The sequence below is a fragment of the Hordeum vulgare genome, chromosome 2H (assembly GCF_904849725.1).
Source record: "Hordeum vulgare subsp. vulgare chromosome 2H, MorexV3_pseudomolecules_assembly, whole genome shotgun sequence".
Taxonomy (NCBI): Eukaryota; Viridiplantae; Streptophyta; class Magnoliopsida; order Poales; family Poaceae; genus Hordeum; species Hordeum vulgare.
The window spans coordinates 575,660,515-575,670,274 of NC_058519.1; the positions used below are offsets into that span (position 1 = coordinate 575,660,515).

General features: G+C 45.9%; 30 non-coding genes and 1 pseudogene across 30 annotated transcripts; all 31 read left to right on the forward strand.

Annotated features, from left to right (window-relative positions):
* The first annotated feature begins 73 nt into the window (after positions 1–73).
* LOC123434228 lies at positions 74–192 on the forward strand. The gene has a single exon (XR_006625514.1). It is a non-coding gene; the product is annotated as a 5S ribosomal RNA (ribosomal RNA).
* Positions 193–392: 200 nt separating this feature from the next.
* Positions 393–511, forward strand: LOC123434239. The gene has a single exon (XR_006625525.1). It is a non-coding gene; the product is annotated as a 5S ribosomal RNA (ribosomal RNA).
* A 173-nt stretch (positions 512–684) lies between these two features.
* On the forward strand, positions 685–803 carry LOC123431685. Its single transcript, XR_006623273.1, has one exon. It is a non-coding gene; the product is annotated as a 5S ribosomal RNA (ribosomal RNA).
* A 212-nt stretch (positions 804–1,015) lies between these two features.
* Positions 1,016–1,134, forward strand: LOC123434251. The gene has a single exon (XR_006625537.1). It is a non-coding gene; the product is annotated as a 5S ribosomal RNA (ribosomal RNA).
* A 206-nt stretch (positions 1,135–1,340) lies between these two features.
* On the forward strand, positions 1,341–1,459 carry LOC123434893. Its single transcript, XR_006626162.1, has one exon. It is a non-coding gene; the product is annotated as a 5S ribosomal RNA (ribosomal RNA).
* A 200-nt stretch (positions 1,460–1,659) lies between these two features.
* LOC123438589 lies at positions 1,660–1,778 on the forward strand. The gene has a single exon (XR_006629725.1). It is a non-coding gene; the product is annotated as a 5S ribosomal RNA (ribosomal RNA).
* Positions 1,779–1,984: 206 nt separating this feature from the next.
* Positions 1,985–2,103, forward strand: LOC123434263. The gene has a single exon (XR_006625549.1). It is a non-coding gene; the product is annotated as a 5S ribosomal RNA (ribosomal RNA).
* Positions 2,104–2,309: 206 nt separating this feature from the next.
* On the forward strand, positions 2,310–2,428 carry LOC123434276. The gene has a single exon (XR_006625562.1). It is a non-coding gene; the product is annotated as a 5S ribosomal RNA (ribosomal RNA).
* Positions 2,429–2,634: 206 nt separating this feature from the next.
* Positions 2,635–2,753, forward strand: LOC123435838. Its single transcript, XR_006627083.1, has one exon. It is a non-coding gene; the product is annotated as a 5S ribosomal RNA (ribosomal RNA).
* Positions 2,754–2,962: 209 nt separating this feature from the next.
* On the forward strand, positions 2,963–3,081 carry LOC123434287. The gene has a single exon (XR_006625573.1). It is a non-coding gene; the product is annotated as a 5S ribosomal RNA (ribosomal RNA).
* Positions 3,082–3,293: 212 nt separating this feature from the next.
* On the forward strand, positions 3,294–3,412 carry LOC123434298. Its single transcript, XR_006625585.1, has one exon. It is a non-coding gene; the product is annotated as a 5S ribosomal RNA (ribosomal RNA).
* A 203-nt stretch (positions 3,413–3,615) lies between these two features.
* On the forward strand, positions 3,616–3,734 carry LOC123434310. The gene has a single exon (XR_006625596.1). It is a non-coding gene; the product is annotated as a 5S ribosomal RNA (ribosomal RNA).
* Positions 3,735–3,943: 209 nt separating this feature from the next.
* Positions 3,944–4,062, forward strand: LOC123435275. Its single transcript, XR_006626531.1, has one exon. It is a non-coding gene; the product is annotated as a 5S ribosomal RNA (ribosomal RNA).
* Positions 4,063–4,271: 209 nt separating this feature from the next.
* Positions 4,272–4,390, forward strand: LOC123435542. The gene has a single exon (XR_006626788.1). It is a non-coding gene; the product is annotated as a 5S ribosomal RNA (ribosomal RNA).
* A 197-nt stretch (positions 4,391–4,587) lies between these two features.
* On the forward strand, positions 4,588–4,706 carry LOC123434321. Its single transcript, XR_006625607.1, has one exon. It is a non-coding gene; the product is annotated as a 5S ribosomal RNA (ribosomal RNA).
* Positions 4,707–4,879: 173 nt separating this feature from the next.
* LOC123438428 lies at positions 4,880–4,998 on the forward strand. The gene has a single exon (XR_006629570.1). It is a non-coding gene; the product is annotated as a 5S ribosomal RNA (ribosomal RNA).
* A 215-nt stretch (positions 4,999–5,213) lies between these two features.
* On the forward strand, positions 5,214–5,332 carry LOC123434333. Its single transcript, XR_006625618.1, has one exon. It is a non-coding gene; the product is annotated as a 5S ribosomal RNA (ribosomal RNA).
* Positions 5,333–5,538: 206 nt separating this feature from the next.
* Positions 5,539–5,657, forward strand: LOC123434894. The gene has a single exon (XR_006626163.1). It is a non-coding gene; the product is annotated as a 5S ribosomal RNA (ribosomal RNA).
* A 200-nt stretch (positions 5,658–5,857) lies between these two features.
* On the forward strand, positions 5,858–5,976 carry LOC123438590. The gene has a single exon (XR_006629726.1). It is a non-coding gene; the product is annotated as a 5S ribosomal RNA (ribosomal RNA).
* Positions 5,977–6,182: 206 nt separating this feature from the next.
* LOC123434344 lies at positions 6,183–6,301 on the forward strand. The gene has a single exon (XR_006625629.1). It is a non-coding gene; the product is annotated as a 5S ribosomal RNA (ribosomal RNA).
* A 200-nt stretch (positions 6,302–6,501) lies between these two features.
* On the forward strand, positions 6,502–6,620 carry LOC123435281. The gene has a single exon (XR_006626537.1). It is a non-coding gene; the product is annotated as a 5S ribosomal RNA (ribosomal RNA).
* Positions 6,621–6,811: 191 nt separating this feature from the next.
* LOC123437360 lies at positions 6,812–6,930 on the forward strand. Its single transcript, XR_006628544.1, has one exon. It is a non-coding gene; the product is annotated as a 5S ribosomal RNA (ribosomal RNA).
* A 203-nt stretch (positions 6,931–7,133) lies between these two features.
* Positions 7,134–7,252, forward strand: LOC123431744. The gene has a single exon (XR_006623332.1). It is a non-coding gene; the product is annotated as a 5S ribosomal RNA (ribosomal RNA).
* A 203-nt stretch (positions 7,253–7,455) lies between these two features.
* On the forward strand, positions 7,456–7,588 carry LOC123433235 (annotated as a pseudogene).
* Positions 7,589–7,776: 188 nt separating this feature from the next.
* On the forward strand, positions 7,777–7,895 carry LOC123434356. Its single transcript, XR_006625641.1, has one exon. It is a non-coding gene; the product is annotated as a 5S ribosomal RNA (ribosomal RNA).
* A 182-nt stretch (positions 7,896–8,077) lies between these two features.
* On the forward strand, positions 8,078–8,196 carry LOC123437393. The gene has a single exon (XR_006628576.1). It is a non-coding gene; the product is annotated as a 5S ribosomal RNA (ribosomal RNA).
* Positions 8,197–8,390: 194 nt separating this feature from the next.
* Positions 8,391–8,509, forward strand: LOC123436462. The gene has a single exon (XR_006627685.1). It is a non-coding gene; the product is annotated as a 5S ribosomal RNA (ribosomal RNA).
* Positions 8,510–8,682: 173 nt separating this feature from the next.
* LOC123435643 lies at positions 8,683–8,801 on the forward strand. The gene has a single exon (XR_006626888.1). It is a non-coding gene; the product is annotated as a 5S ribosomal RNA (ribosomal RNA).
* A 194-nt stretch (positions 8,802–8,995) lies between these two features.
* On the forward strand, positions 8,996–9,114 carry LOC123435644. The gene has a single exon (XR_006626889.1). It is a non-coding gene; the product is annotated as a 5S ribosomal RNA (ribosomal RNA).
* Positions 9,115–9,296: 182 nt separating this feature from the next.
* Positions 9,297–9,415, forward strand: LOC123437164. The gene has a single exon (XR_006628359.1). It is a non-coding gene; the product is annotated as a 5S ribosomal RNA (ribosomal RNA).
* A 173-nt stretch (positions 9,416–9,588) lies between these two features.
* On the forward strand, positions 9,589–9,707 carry LOC123435645. The gene has a single exon (XR_006626890.1). It is a non-coding gene; the product is annotated as a 5S ribosomal RNA (ribosomal RNA).
* The last annotated feature ends 53 nt before the right edge of the window (positions 9,708–9,760 follow it).

Consider the following 9,760-nt stretch of genomic DNA (forward strand, 5'->3'; position numbering starts at 1 on the left):
GTAGTAGTAGTAGTAGTACTAGTAGTAGTAGTAGTAGGGGCAAGCATAAGGAACAAATAGATAGTTGCATGTCGGATGCGATCATACCAGCACTAAAGCACCGGATCCCATCAGAACTCCGAAGTTAAGCGTGCTTGGGCGAGAGTAGTACTAGGATGGGTGACCTCCTGGGAAGTCCTCGTGTTGCATTCCCCTTTTTAAATATATTTTTGCGCCACGTGACAAGGATGACGCGGGAGCGTGATCTATATGACCTCATTTTCTTATTTTTGACGATTACTGTGTGACTTTTCCCACCGCGCTTGACACCCAACGACTAGTAGTAGTAGTAGTAGTACTAGTAGTAGTAGTAGTAGGGGCAAGCATAAGGAACAAATAGATAGTTGCATGTCGGATGCGATCATACCAGCACTAAAGCACCGGATCCCATCAGAACTCCGAAGTTAAGCGTGCTTGGGCGAGAGTAGTACTAGGATGGGTGACCTCCTGGGAAGTCCTCGTGTTGCATTCCCCTTTTTAAATATATTTTTGCGCCACGTGACAAGGATGACGCGGGAGCGTGATCTATATGACCTCATTTTCTTATTTTTGACGATTACTGTGTGACTTTTCCCACCGCGCTTGACACCCAACGACTAGTAGTAGTAGGGGCAAGCATAAGGAACAAATAGATAGTTGCATGTCGGATGCGATCATACCAGCACTAAAGCATCGGATCCCATCAGAACTCCGAAGTTAAACGTGCTTGGGCGAGAGTAGTAGTAGGATGGGTGACCTCCTGGGAAGTCCTCGTGTTGCATTCCCCTTTTTAAATATATTTTTGCGCCACGTGACAAGGATGACGCGGGAGCGTGATCTATATGACCTCATTTTCTTATTTTTGACGATTACTGTGTGACTTTTCCCACCGCGCTTGACACCCAACGACTACTAGTAGTAGTAGTAGTAGTAGTAGTAGTACTAGTAGTAGTAGTAGTAGGGGCAAGCATAAGGAACAAATAGATAGTTGCATGTCGGATGCGATCATACCAGCACTAAAGCACCGGATCCCATCAGAACTCCGAAGTTAAGCGTGCTTGGGCGAGAGTAGTACTAGGATGGGTGACCTCCTGGGAAGTCCTCGTGTTGCATTCCCCTTTTTAAATATATTTTTGCGCCACGTGACAAGGATGACGCGGGAGCGTGATCTATATGACCTCATTTTCTTATTTTTGACGATTACTGTGTGACTTTTCCCACCGCGCTTGACACCCAACGACTAGTAGTAGTAGTAGTAGTAGTAGTACTAGTAGTAGTAGTAGTAGGGGCAAGCATAAGGAACAAATAGATAGTTGCATGTTGGATGCAATCATACCAGCACTAAAGCACCGGATCCCATCAGAACTCCGAAGTTAAGCGTGCTTGGGCGAGAGTAGTACTAGGATGGGTGACCTCCTGGGAAGTCCTCGTGTTGCATTCCCCTTTTTAAATATATTTTTGCGCCACGTGACAAGGATGACGCGGGAGCGTGATCTATATGACCTCATTTTCTTATTTTTGACGATTACTGTGTGACTTTTCCCACCGCGCTTGACACCCAACGACTACTAGTAGTAGTAGTAGTAGTAGTAGTAGTAGTAGTAGGGGCAAGCATAAGGAACAAATAGATAGTTGCATGTCGGATGCGATCATACCAGCACTAAAGCATCGGATCCCATCAGAATTCCGAAGTTAAGCGTGCTTGGGCGAGAGTAGTACTAGGATGGGTGACCTCCTGGGAAGTCCTCGTGTTGCATTCCCCTTTTTAAATATATTTTTGCGCCACGTGACAAGGATGACGCGGAAGTGTGATCTATATGACCTCATTTTCTTATTTTTGACGATTACTGTGTGACTTTTCCCACCGCGCTTGACACCCAACGACTAGTAGTAGTAGTAGTAGTAGTAGTACTAGTAGTAGTAGTAGTAGGGGCAAGCATAAGGAACAAATAGATAGTTGCATGTCGGATGCGATCATACCAGCACTAAAGCACCGGATCCCATCAGAACTCCGAAGTTAAGCGTGCTTGGGCGAGAGTAGTACTAGGATGGGTGACCTCCTGGGAAGTCCTCGTGTTGCATTCCCCTTTTTAAATATATTTTTGCGCCACGTGACAAGGATGACGCGGGAGCGTGATCTATATGACCTCATTTTCTTATTTTTGACGATTACTGTGTGACTTTTCCCACCGCGCTTGACACCCAACGACTAGTAGTAGTAGTAGTAGTAGTAGTACTAGTAGTAGTAGTAGTAGGGGCAAGCATAAGGAACAAATAGATAGTTGCATGTCGGATGCGATCATACCAGCACTAAAGCACCGGATCCCATCAGAACTCCGAAGTTAAGCGTGCTTGGGCGAGAGTAGTACTAGGATGGGTGACCTCCTGGGAAGTCCTCGTGTTGCATTCCCCTTTTTAAATATATTTTTGCGCCACGTGACAAGGATGACGCGGGAGCGTGATCTATATGACCTCATTTTCTTATTTTTGACGATTACTGTGTGACTTTTCCCACCGCGCTTGACACCCAACGACTACTAGTAGTAGTAGTAGTAGTAGTACTAGTAGTAGTAGTAGTAGGGGCAAGCATAAGGAACAAATAGATAGTTGCATGTCAGATGCGATCATACCAGCACTAAAGCACCGGATCCCATCAGAACTCCGAAGTTAAGCGTGCTTGGGCGAGAGTAGTACTAGGATGGGTGACCTCCTGGGAAGTCCTCGTGTTGCATTCCCCTTTTTAAATATATTTTTGCGCCACGTGACAAGGATGACGCGGGAGCGTGATCTATATGACCTCATTTTCTTATTTTTGACGATTACTGTGTGACTTTTCCCACCGCGCTTGACACCCAACGACTAGTAGTAGTAGTAGTAGTAGTAGTAGTACTAGTAGTAGTAGTAGTAGGGGCAAGCATAAGGAACAAATAGATAGTTGCATGTCGGATGCGATCATACCAGCACTAAAGCACCGGATCCCATCAGAACTCCGAAGTTAAGCGTGCTTGGGCGAGAGTAGTACTAGGATGGGTGACCTCCTGGGAAGTCCTCGTGTTGCATTCCCCTTTTTAAATATATTTTTGCGCCACGTGACAAGGATGACGCGGGAGCGTGATCTATATGACCTCATTTTCTTATTTTTGACGATTACTGTGTGACTTTTCCCACCGCGCTTGACACCCAACGACTACTAGTAGTAGTAGTAGTAGTAGTAGTAGTACTAGTAGTAGTAGTAGTAGGGGCAAGCATAAGGAACAAATAGATAGTTGCATGTCGGATGCGATCATACCAGCACTAAAGCACCGGATCCCATCAGAACTCCGAAGTTAAGCGTGCTTGGGCGAGAGTAGTACTAGGATGGGTGACCTCCTGGGAAGTCCTCGTGTTGCATTCCCCTTTTTAAATATATTTTTGCGCCACGTGACAAGGATGACGCGGGAGCGTGATCTATATGACCTCATTTTCTTATTTTTGACGATTACTGTGTGACTTTTCCCACCGCGCTTGACACCCAACGACTAGTAGTAGTAGTAGTAGTAGTAGTACTAGTAGTAGTAGTAGGGGCCAGCATAAGGAACAAATAGATAGTTGCATGTCGGATGCGATCATACCAGCACTAAAGCACCGGATCCCATCAGAACTCCGAAGTTAAGCGTGCTTGGGCGAGAGTAGTACTAGGATGGGTGACCTCCTGGGAAGTCCTCGTGTTGCATTCCCCTTTTTAAATATATTTTTGCGCCACGTGACAAGGATGACGGGGGAGCGTGATCTATATGACCTCATTTTCTTATTTTTGACGATTACTGTGTGACTTTTCCCATCGCGCTTGACACCCAACGACTACTACTAGTAGTAGTAGTAGTAGTAGTACTAGTAGTAGTAGTAGTAGGGGCAAGCATAAGGAACAAATAGATAGTTGCATGTCGGATGCGATCATACCAGCACTAAAGCACCGGATCCCATCAGAACTCCGAAGTTAAGCGTGCTTGGGCGAGAGTAGTACTAGAATGGGTGACCTCCTGGGAAGTCCTCGTGTTGCATTCCCCTTTTTAAATATATTTTTGCGCCACGTGACAAGGATGACGCGGGAGCGTGATCTATATGACCTCATTTTCTTATTTTTGACGATTACTGTGTGACTTTTCCCACCGCGCTTGACACCCAACGACTAGTAGTAGTAGTAGTAGTAGTAGTAGTACTAGTAGTAGTAGTAGTAGGGGCAAGCATAAGGAACAAATAGATAGTTGCATGTCGGATGCGATCATACCAGCACTAAAGCACCGGATCCCATCAGAACTCCGAAGTTAAGCGTGCTTGGGCGAGAGTAGTACTAGGATGGGTGACCTCCTAGGAAGTCCTCGTGTTGCATTCCCCTTTTTAAATATATTTTTGCGCCACGTGACAAGGATGACGCGGGAGCGTGATCTATATGACCTCATTTTCTTATTTTTGACGATTTCTGTGTGACTTTTCCCACCGCGCTTGACACCCAACGACTAGTAGTAGTAGTAGTAGTAGTAGTAGTACTAGTAGGGGCAAGCATAAGGAACAAATAGATAGTTGCATGTCGGATGCGATCATACCAGCACTAAAGCACCGGATCCCATCAGAACTCCGAAGTTAAGCGTGCTTGGGCGAGAGTAGTACTAGGATGGGTGACCTCCTGGGAAGTCCTCGTGTTGCATTCCCCTTTTTAAATATATTTTTGCGCCACGTGACAAGGATGACGCGGGAGCGTGATCTATATGACCTCATTTTCTTATTTTTGACGATTACTGTGTGACTTTTCCCACCGCGCTTGACACCCAACGACTAGTAGTAGTAGGGGCAAGCATAAGGAACAAATAGATAGTTGCATGTCGGATGCGATCATACCAGCACTAAAGCATCGGATCCCATCAGAACTCCGAAGTTAAGCGTGCTTGGGCGAGAGTAGTAGTAGGATGGGTGACCTCCTGGGAAGTCCTCGTGTTGCATTCCCCTTTTTAAATATATTTTTGCGCCACGTGACAAGGATGACGCGGGAGCGTGATCTATATGACCTCATTTTCTTATTTTTGACGATTACTGTGTGACTTTTCCCACCGCGCTTGACACCCAACGACTACTAGTAGTAGTAGTAGTAGTAGTAGTAGTAGTACTAGTAGTAGTAGTAGTAGGGGCAAGCATAAGGAACAAATAGATAGTTGCATGTCGGATGCGATCATACCAGCACTAAAGCACCGGATCCCATCAGAACTCCGAAGTTAAGCGTGCTTGGGCGAGAGTAGTACTAGGATGGGTGACCTCCTGGGAAGTCCTCGTGTTGCATTCCCCTTTTTAAATATATTTTTGCGCCACGTGACAAGGATGACGCGGGAGCGTGATCTATATGACCTCATTTTCTTATTTTTGACGATTACTGTGTGACTTTTCCCACCGCGCTTGACACCCAACGACTAGTAGTAGTAGTAGTAGTAGTAGTACTAGTAGTAGTAGTAGTAGGGGCAAGCATAAGGAACAAATAGATAGTTGCATGTTGGATGCAATCATACCAGCACTAAAGCACCGGATCCCATCAGAACTCCGAAGTTAAGCGTGCTTGGGCGAGAGTAGTACTAGGATGGGTGACCTCCTGGGAAGTCCTCGTGTTGCATTCCCCTTTTTAAATATATTTTTGCGCCACGTGACAAGGATGACGCGGGAGCGTGATCTATATGACCTCATTTTCTTATTTTTGACGATTACTGTGTGACTTTTCCCACCGCGCTTGACACCCAACGACTACTAGTAGTAGTAGTAGTAGTAGTAGTAGTAGTAGTAGGGGCAAGCATAAGGAACAAATAGATAGTTGCATGTCGGATGCGATCATACCAGCACTAAAGCATCGGATCCCATCAGAATTCCGAAGTTAAGCGTGCTTGGGCGAGAGTAGTACTAGGATGGGTGACCTCCTGGGAAGTCCTCGTGTTGCATTCCCCTTTTTAAATATATTTTTGCGCCACGTGACAAGGATGACGCGGGAGTGTGATCTATATGACCTCATTTTCTTATTTTTGACGATTACTGTGTGACTTTTCCCACCGCGCTTGACACCCAACGACTAGTAGTAGTAGTAGTAGTAGTAGTACTAGTAGTAGTAGTAGTAGGGGCAAGCATAAGGAACAAATAGATAGTTGCATGTCGGATGCGATCATACCAGCACTAAAGCACCGGATCCCATCAGAACTCCGAAGTTAAGCGTGCTTGGGCGAGAGTAGTACTAGGATGGGTGACCTCCTGGGAAGTCCTCGTGTTGCATTCCCCTTTTTAAATATATTTTTGCGCCACGTGACAAGGATGACGCGGGAGCGTGATCTATATGACCTCATTTTCTTATTTTTGACGATTACTGTGTGACTTTTCCCACCGCGCTTGACACCCAACGACTAGTAGTAGTAGTAGTAGTACTAGTAGTAGTAGTAGTAGGGGCAAGCATAAGGAACAAATAGATAGTTGCATGTCGGATGCGATCATACCAGCACTAAAGCACCGGATCCCATCAGAACTCCGAAGTTAAGCGTGCTTGGGCGAGACTAGTACTAGGATGGGTGACCTCCTGGGAAGTCCTCGTGTTGCATTCCCCTTTTTAAATATATTTTTGCGCCACGTGACAAGGATGACGCGGGAGCGTGATCTATATGACCTCATTTTCTTATTTTTGACGATTACTGTGTGACTTTTCCCACCGCGCTTGACACCCAACGACTAGTAGTAGTAGTAGTAGTAGTAGTAGTAGGGGCAAGCATAAGGAACAAATAGATAGTTGCATGTCGGATGCGATCATACCAGCACTAAAGCACCGGATCCCATCAGAATTCCGAAGTTAAGCGTGCTTGGGCGAGAGTAGTACTAGGATGGGTGACCTTCTGGGAAGTCCTCGTGTTGCATTCCCCTTTTTAAATATATTTTTGCGCCACGTGACAAGGATGACGCGGGACCGTGATCTATATGACCTCATTTTCTTATTTTTGACGATTACTGTGTGACTTTTCCCACCGCGCTTGACACCCAACGACTAGTAGTAGTAGTAGTAGTGGTAGTAGTAGTAGTAGTAGTAGGGGCAAGCATAAGGAACAAATAGATAGTTGCATGTCGGATGCGATTATACCAGCACTAAAGCACCGGATCCCATCAGAACTTCGAAGTTAAGCGTGCTTGGGCGAGAGTAGTACTAGGATGGGTGACCTCCTGGGAAGTCCTCGTGGTGCATTCCCCTTTTTAAATATATTTTTGCGCCACGTGACAAGGATGACGCGGGACCGTGATCTATATGACCTCATTTTCTTATTTTTGATGATTACTGTGTGACTTTTCCCACCGCGCTTGACACCCAACGACTAGTAGTAGTAGTAGTAGTAGTAGTAGTAGTAGTAGTGGTAGGGGCAAGCATAAGGAACAAATAGATAGTTGCATGTCGGATGCGATCATACCAGCACTAAAGCACCGGATCCCATCAGAACTCTGAAGTTAAGCGTGCTTGGGCGAGAGTAGTACTAGGATGGGACTACTAGGATGGGTGACCTCCTGGGAAGTCCTTGTGTTGCATTCCCCTTTTTAAATATATTTTTGCGCCACGTGACAAGGATGACGCGGGAGCGTGATCTATATGACCTCATTTTCTTATTTTTGACGATTACTGTGTGACTTTTTCCACCGCGCTTGACACCCAACGACTACTAGTAGTAGTAGTAGTAGTAGTAGGGGCAAGCATAAGGAACAAATAGATAGTTGCATGTCGGATGCGATCATACCAGCACTAAAGCACCGGATCCCATCAGAACTCCGAAGTTAAGCGTGCTTGGGCGAGAGTAGTACTAGGATGGGTGACCTCCTGGGAAGTCCTCGTGTTGCATTCCCCTTTTTAAATATATTTTTGCGCCACGTGACAAGGATGACGCGGGACCGTGATCTATATGACCTCATTTTCTTATTTTTGACGATTACTGTGTGACTTTTCCCACCGCGCTTGACACCCAACGACTAGTAGTAGTAGTAGTAGTAGGGGCAAGCATAAGGAACAAATAGATAGTTGCATGTCGGATGTGATCATACCAGCACTAAATCACCGGATCCCATCAGAACTCCGAAGTTAAGCGTGCTTGGGCGAGAGTAGTACTAGGATGGGTGACCTCGTGGGAAGTCCTCGTGTTGCATTCCCCTTTTTAAATATATTTTTGCGCCACGTGACAAGGATGACGCGGGAGCGTGATCTATATGACCTCATTTTCTTATTTTTGACGATTACTGTGTGACTTTTCCCACCGCGCTTGACACCCAACAATTAGTAGTAGTAGCAGTAGTAGTAGTAGTAGTAGGGGCAAGCATAAGGAACAAATAGATAGTTGCATGTCGGATGCGATCATACCAGCACTAAAGCACCGGATCCCATCAGAACTTCGAAGTTAAGCGTGCTTGGGCGAGAGTAGTACTAGGATGGGTGACCTCCTGGGAAGTCCTCGTGTTGCATTCCCCTTTTTAAATATATTTTTGCGCCACGTGACAAGGATGACGCGGGAGCGTGATCTATATGACCTCATTTTCTTATTTTTGACGATTACAGTGTGACTTTTCCCACCGCGCTTGACACCCAACGACTAGTAGTAGTAGGGGCAAGCATAAGGAACAAATAGATAGTTGCATGTCGGATGCGATCATACCAGCACTAAAGCACCGGATCCCATCAGAACTCCGAAGTTAAGCGTGCTTGGGCGAGAGTAGTACTAGGATGGGTCACCTCCTGGGAAGTCCTCGTGTTGCATTCCCCTTTTTAAATATATTTTTGCGCCACGTGACAAGGATGACGCGGGACCGTGATCTATATGACCTCATTTTCTTATTTTTGACGATTACTGTGTGACTTTTCCCACCGCGCTTGACACCCAACGACTAGTAGTAGTAGTAGTAGTAGTAGTAGTAGTAGGGGCAAGCATAAGGAACAAATAGATAGTTGCATGTCGGATGCGATCATACCAGCACTAAAGCACCGGATCCCATCAGAACTCCGAAGTTAAGCGTGCTTGGGCGAGAGTAGTACTAGGATGGGTCACCTCCTGGGAAGTCCTCGTGTTGCATTCCCCTTTTTAAATATATTTTTGCGCCACGTGACAAGGATGTCGCGGGACCGTGATCTATATGACCTCATTTTCTTATTTTTGACGATTACTGTGTGACTTTTCCCACCGCGCTTGACACCCAACGACTAGTAGTAGTAGTAGTAGTAGGGGCAAGCATAAGGAACAAATAGATAGTTGCATGTCGGATGCGATCATACCAGCACTAAAGCACCGGATCCCATCAGAACTTCGAAGTTAAGCGTGCTTGGGCGAGATTAGTACTAGGATGGGTGACCTCCTGGGAAGTCCTCGTGTTGCATTCCCCTTTTTAAATATATTTTTGCGCCACGTGACAAGGATGACGCGGGAGCGTGATCTATATGACCTCATTTTCTTATTTTTGACGATTACTGTGTGAATTTTCCCACCGCGCTTGACACCCAACGACTAGTAGTAGTAGGGGCAAGCATAAGGAACAAATAGATAGTTGCATGTCGGATGCGATCATACCAGCACTAAAGCACCGGATCCCATCAGAACTCCGAAGTTAAGCGTGCTTGGGCGAGAGTAGTACTAGGATGGGTCACCTCCTGGGAAGTCCTCGTGTTGCATTCCCCTTTTTAAATATATTTTTGCGCCACGTGACAAGGATGACGCGGGACCGTGAT